Consider the following 5,923-nt stretch of genomic DNA (forward strand, 5'->3'; position numbering starts at 1 on the left):
TAAATTGGTTGAGGGAGAAGTTTTTGTGCCTCACAACAGAGAAGGAACCCATCTAGAGGACCCTATGACAAGTCCCTGAATGGGTAGGGTTTGGGGGAGTGATTCCCCACGGAGTGCTCTGACATCACCTCGAGGGAGCAATAATTCAGGCCACACTGCCCGACTGCCTTAGGGGAGAGATTCCCCTCAATGGTAAACTGTCAATGCTGTGACCATCCTGGGAACAATCCCAACTTCTTCTGACCTGAGAAGAAGGCTCATTTTAGTTTTACAGAGATAAGGACAGGAGAAGGCTCCCTTTTATTTAGTGAGTAAGGTTATTATCATTTATATTTGCTTAGGATTAAGTCAGTCACTAACAATCAGAGCTAAATTTCCAGGAAGTTTTATAGGAAAGTAGGTATAAATTTTGCTGAATATTCATTTATAAAGGACCTTGAGGCCCTAGTTGACCAGTCTTTAGGACCCTAGAAGTTAAGCACAGAAATGAAGAATTAGAAGCATTGGAGAATTTGCCAATACAAATCCCTGAGTATCACAGTGTTAGCTATAGGAAAGGACTCCCATAAGGGCGGAACTCAGACAGGTAGAAGATTACCTCTCTTGATTCATAATCGAAGTGGGGGAGGGATCATCTCTAGTGCCTTCAGAAAGGTGGGTACCTTGGGAATCTAGTCCAATTCTTTCAGGAGAAGTTCCTCTGAAGAGTGCCACGCCTGGTCAGGGATACCTGCAGAAGAGATGGGGTCAAGGGATGACTAAAGAAAGCTATTAAGCTATGTAAAGTCTGGTCTGACAAAGAGAGAGGTGAAAGAAGTTTTGGCCAAAGCATGAACTTCTGATTCCTGAGAAAGTAATGGAATTTTATTGAGTAACTTCCCAAAATCACCTTAGGATAAATGAACTATCGATATTGCTAAATCCATAATCAGTCTCAGTTTTTATTCCTGTGATTATACTTTGGCAAAAAGTCTAGAGAAATAGAACTTTAACCAGCTCTTCTATTAGGGATTGGTTCTAAATATAAAATGCACTTTAAATGGGTGAACTCAATTGGCAAATTAGACTAAAGCAATATGTATTGTTACTAAATTTTATGTTTTATTTTTAAGATTCCAAAAGCATCAACATAATTAGGAAACAGAAGAATTGTCTTAGGCTGACAGGAGGATCCCAGTTACAAGATTAAAGTTCTGTATGTAATAGAGGAGACAGGGAAGATCTTGACTTCAAAATCTCCCAGAGAAAAATCTAGAAGTTCAGATCTGATTTAATGTTGTGTCTTGTTAGATGTTTTGTGTGTGTCTGTTTGAAACTAAGTTTAGGAATAGCGTTTTTTATTTCAGACAGAAAGGGATGTTATACAATCAGGGAAATCTTTAAGAGAATGGAAAATATGTCTATTTGGTCTGTGCTGTTCATGTTTTGTGATAACCCATAGCTAACAGATTTTTTTTGGCGTGATCAACCAAAAGAAACAGGCTATAAAAATAAATTTTCAAAAAAGGCTTAAAAGAGGACAAATTTCTCTTTTTTCTGCTTCCAATACTGGCTATACTGGAGACTGTTGAGCTGAAAGATAGATACAAAAATTAATTGAAAACTAAGATACCAAAGAAAAGATTGGAAACCAAATTTGTGAGAAAGGAATAACTAAATTTCTTTCTATTCTAAAATTTTAATTTGGATGTCTTTATAAAGTATTTTGATGAGCTTATGGGGTATTACCAAAGTCTGTAGAGTTTAGTGAAAACAACAAGAAGATCAGTTATTCCTTAAAAGAGACCTTTAAAATGACTAGGGATTGATTTAAAGCTGAAGTTTGCATTTTAAGAATTGTCTTATTAGTCATGAGATATGTTCTGGAGAGATTCAGTGAAACAGAAATTCAGGGAAGTGTTAAAATAAGAAAAATTTGGTAAATAGTACATGAGAAATCAGATTGCAAATCTTGTGAGTTTAAAAAATTCCACAAGTCAGAATTCAAAAAGCCTGAAGAAGTTTCAGCTAGCCAGTCTCCACGTCTGAAGTTTTGGGGTATCAGTCTGTGAAACTGGTTTTAATTTTAGTGTACAAAAAAGGAATACCTAAAAACCCTACTTAAAGTTGGGATAAGTTTATCATAGGAAGGAATTTTTATTATTGGAAGGCAGAATAAGGAAATTTTAGACTATCTTCAGGAAAGGAAAACAGTGGACAGAACTGGGGTTCGTTTAGCCTTCTGCTGTTTACTGCTTTTAAACAACCACCCTGAGGGCACCAAGCAAGTCTTGACTGGGACTCCCAATTGAAGGTGAATCACAAAGTGCTCCCAGAAAAAGAAAATCTGTTTTGAAATCAGAAAACCTCAGTGGATAGACCACTGGCCCTGGAATCAGGAGGACCCGAGTTCAAATTCAGCCTCAGACACTTGACACTTACTAGCTGTGTGATCCTGGGCAAGCCACTTAACCCCATTGCCTAGCCAAAAAAAAATTAAAAAAAAAATGAAATCAGAAAGCAATTGAAGGTAAGTGAAGTTTAATGATACTACTGCAGTTTAAGTCATTTGTTTAGGTAAATTAAAACATAGTAAAACTTCTGTTGCAATCAATTGATTAGTGAAAATAAGTTCAAAATAAGTTCACTGTATAAATAAGGCTACAGTAAGTTAGGGAAAGAAATATTGAAGAATTAAACAAGAATATAAAAAAGACAGATAGAGCAATAAATTAAGTGCGTGCAAACCTAACAGAGGTGCCACCAGGTAGGGCCTCCTTGGGGATCTCTTAGTCTTATGAGCCTGGACATCAAGTCTATGACTAGATCTCCAGAAGCCTCTCATAAAGGCTGAAGAGGGTTGAACCACATGACTCTTCAGGACAGGGACCCCTATTTCCCAAACCCTAAAAATATAGGCAATAGTTTAGTTTACATAAAAAAGGCAACCCGGCTGGCAGCCAGGAGGAGCAGAGCATTGTGATTCCAGTTGGAGAGAGTGGGAGCTAGGGGTAGAGCCCTGTAATCCTTTAACAGGACAGAAAGGTCCTTAGTAGCTTTCATGGTATTAAGGCTGATTACAGCCACACCAAGGCTGTTTTGAGCAGCTTGCACTAACAGTGGCTTTGCAAGTAAGGGTGGCCAGTCTGAAAGCCATGAAAAGCCATAAATGATCTTAGTCATAAACGATCAAGGGTGCTCAGATTAGAAAAGATCAAATTAAAATGATCACCTGGTTTACAAAGATATAAAATACTGAAATTTTGAAAGGAAAAAGCAGAACTTACAAATTATATAAAAAACAAAATCATGGACTTAATTCGGAATGATTTGAAAAGAGAGAAAAGGTTACACCCTGAGCCCTTCAGAAAAGCACAATCTCCATCAGACAGTTTTCCAGTAGTGCAATGCCTGTTACATTCTTGTGCCACAGTTGGGCTCTGGCCACCCCATTGGGCAGTGCCAAAATAGCTAGATGAATGCCTTTCCAGCATAAAAGAGTACTTTGAGGAAACAGACGATTTCTTCTCCAAAGTCATCCTGCTTACTGAACTCTTTGACGCCCTACAATTAGGCACTTGTTGTGCTGAGTTAGCTGTTTCTGGGATCTATTTGCCTATCGCTTACAAAAACTATGTGATTATAACCAAGGCTAATTGCCCAAAAGCCCTTAAAGAAATTGGTATGAACTGTGCATTTGTAACCACTAAAGAACCAAAAAGTGGATTACTAGAGGAATTAAGCAAGTAGAAGAAAGAGGAGTGTGGTGTAAGGAAATTAGGAAAAGTTAAGGATGAGTAAACGGGTAAAGAAAGTTGGAGTTTGTTTATACTGACAGAGTAAATTCAGGGTTTGAAAGTAAAGGGTTTTGGAGTTTTGAAAAGGAGACTTCAGAGGAATATTTTTGAAGCAATGTCCCTTTGATAGTTGTTGCATGTCTCCCTTCCCTAGCCATGTAAGACTACAAAATAAGTTTCATAAAATGCATGTTAATTAAATAATTGATGGAGAAAGGATTATCTCTTTGCTCTGGTTTAAATAGTCATGCCAAAGTATTAGTAATTTAGAAAACGTCAAGGAATGGGTTTGGCTCTTTGGCTAACTCAAAGAAACAAAGAAGCAGAAATGGGAAGTTGAGAGTGTCACCAGGAATTGTTTTTGAATATAAGCCAACTAAAAATAACGGAACCTTGTGCAAAATGAAGTTTGGTTACTGCCACTAGTCTATAAATCAAAACTGACTGGGTTGACAATATCGTAATGGTAGCAAATCAGAGAATCTAATTAGTCCCTGCATGTACAAAGGGGATAATAAATATTTGCACCTATCTCCCAGGGTTGTTGGGAGAAACACATAAGTTGTAAAGTGCTGAATGCAGTGCTTGGCTTGTGTAAAGGATGACCACCACAGTATTCAGACTTTGTAGAAATACAACTGGACGAAATACTATCTTATTTGCAGGTACTTTTTCTAATTGGCATGGAATGTTAACAAAACTGGACTAAACTACAGTTTAAGATATAGTTATAGTTAAGTTACAGTTAAAACTACAGACTAAACATTTTAAAGTATTACTAAAAACAGGCTTAAGCAATTTTCAAGCAATTTTCAGGTCATGGGGACTACATAAACTACTCTGATTAGCATGAAAATGCCAAAGTAAAAAGTAAATGACTTTCTATGCATTGATAAGTTTGAAAGGGATTTAACTAAATTATTATCATCTGATTGGTGTTGTTTTCAATACAAAATGGCTAAGAGAAGCTGTTAAAGCAAGTTTCTTCTTCTTTTCAATCTGAATAGTGTTAAACTATAAATACATCTATTATATAGAGTATATTTTTTTTAAATCCTGGAAAATAATAATAGTAACAACAATAGTAAATGACTTACTGTTGGGAGAAAAGCGTGGTGAAATCCTCTTAGGAGATCTTTGTCTAAGAGGTTCCTTGAGATCAGCCCTACTGACAGGGTGTTGTGAAACTCAGCAGCACTGCTGTTTTGAGGAACCAGGGCCTCTCCCACCCAAAGTGGAAAAAGGTAACTTTTGAATAGTAGAGTGGGTGTCATTTGGGATCATTTGGAAACTCATGCAATTGTATCTTGTAATGCCATTATTTTGAACCAACTACTCACTGTGTATGAACTTGCGGTGAAGAAGTAGAAGCAGCAACACAATGCTATCTAGGTCTCTTGGGTCTGGGTGACTGAGATAGGTAAGCCACTCCTCCCCAGGTATACTTTTTTAGTTCATAAGGGTGGGGCGTCATTGTTGCACACAAGGGACAACAGATTCAACGAAGCAAGAGTAGGTTACTCCAGACACCATCCCAGGGGCACCTTGCATAACAACCACTTGTCTAACTTGTGTAGCTTTTAATCAGTTTTCATTTCAAGTCACACACACTGGTGGCCCCCTGCTAGCTTGCAGCCCTCTTTGAGCACTTATAGAAAAAGATTATTATCGTGCCCAAATCAGTTCCTGAAGTTGTGCCCAGCTATGACCCACTTACCTACATGGACTCTGCTGGGGGAATCTCATCTTATTCTCCTCCCACTGTATTCTAGAAATGTTCTGATGCTCTCCCTTTGGTTTGATCTGAAGACCAAGGCAGGGAATTTTAGTTGTGAATAGATGAACTTTGGGAATGATAGCTGTGTACAGATGAAATTTGTGAATACTTTAAAAAGTCTAGATGAGATTTTAAGGCTAACATAGGAGAAAAACAACAATTATCTAGCCCTAAGCCATAATTAGTGAAATTTTGCTGTTTGAGGAAGAGTCCCTTGGGACTTCAACTTGCTGCTATTCTAAGTCTTGAATGCAGATTCAAATGCCTGACCCCTCATGAGCCTGCTGGTTCATCATTCAAGGGAAATGCCATGTGTCCCTGCAGTCTGAGGACTGCCTCAGGTGGATGTCTGTCCTGGGAAAGTCAAGAG

The 5,923-nt window shown here is 37.9% G+C and overlaps 1 long non-coding RNA gene across 2 annotated transcripts in view; it reads right to left on the reverse strand.

The window, feature by feature from the left end:
- Positions 1-13: 13 nt before the first annotated feature.
- Positions 14-5,923, reverse strand: part of LOC114030617 — a 9,729-nt gene continuing 3,819 nt past the window's right edge. The window contains exons 1-3 of one of the 2 annotated variants that reach the window (XR_003567641.1): positions 4,874-4,941; positions 599-730; positions 14-467 (exon numbers count right to left, since the gene is read on the reverse strand). This is a non-coding gene — a long non-coding RNA (uncharacterized LOC114030617). Of the gene's footprint in view, positions 468-598; positions 731-4,873; positions 4,942-5,923 lie in introns of those variants that run through there. The other variant, XR_003567640.1, reaches the window with a different exon arrangement.

The sequence above is a fragment of the Vombatus ursinus genome, unplaced genomic scaffold (genome assembly GCF_900497805.2).
Source record: "Vombatus ursinus unplaced genomic scaffold, bare-nosed wombat genome assembly UNPS02014971.1, whole genome shotgun sequence".
Taxonomy (NCBI): domain Eukaryota; kingdom Metazoa; phylum Chordata; class Mammalia; order Diprotodontia; family Vombatidae; genus Vombatus; species Vombatus ursinus.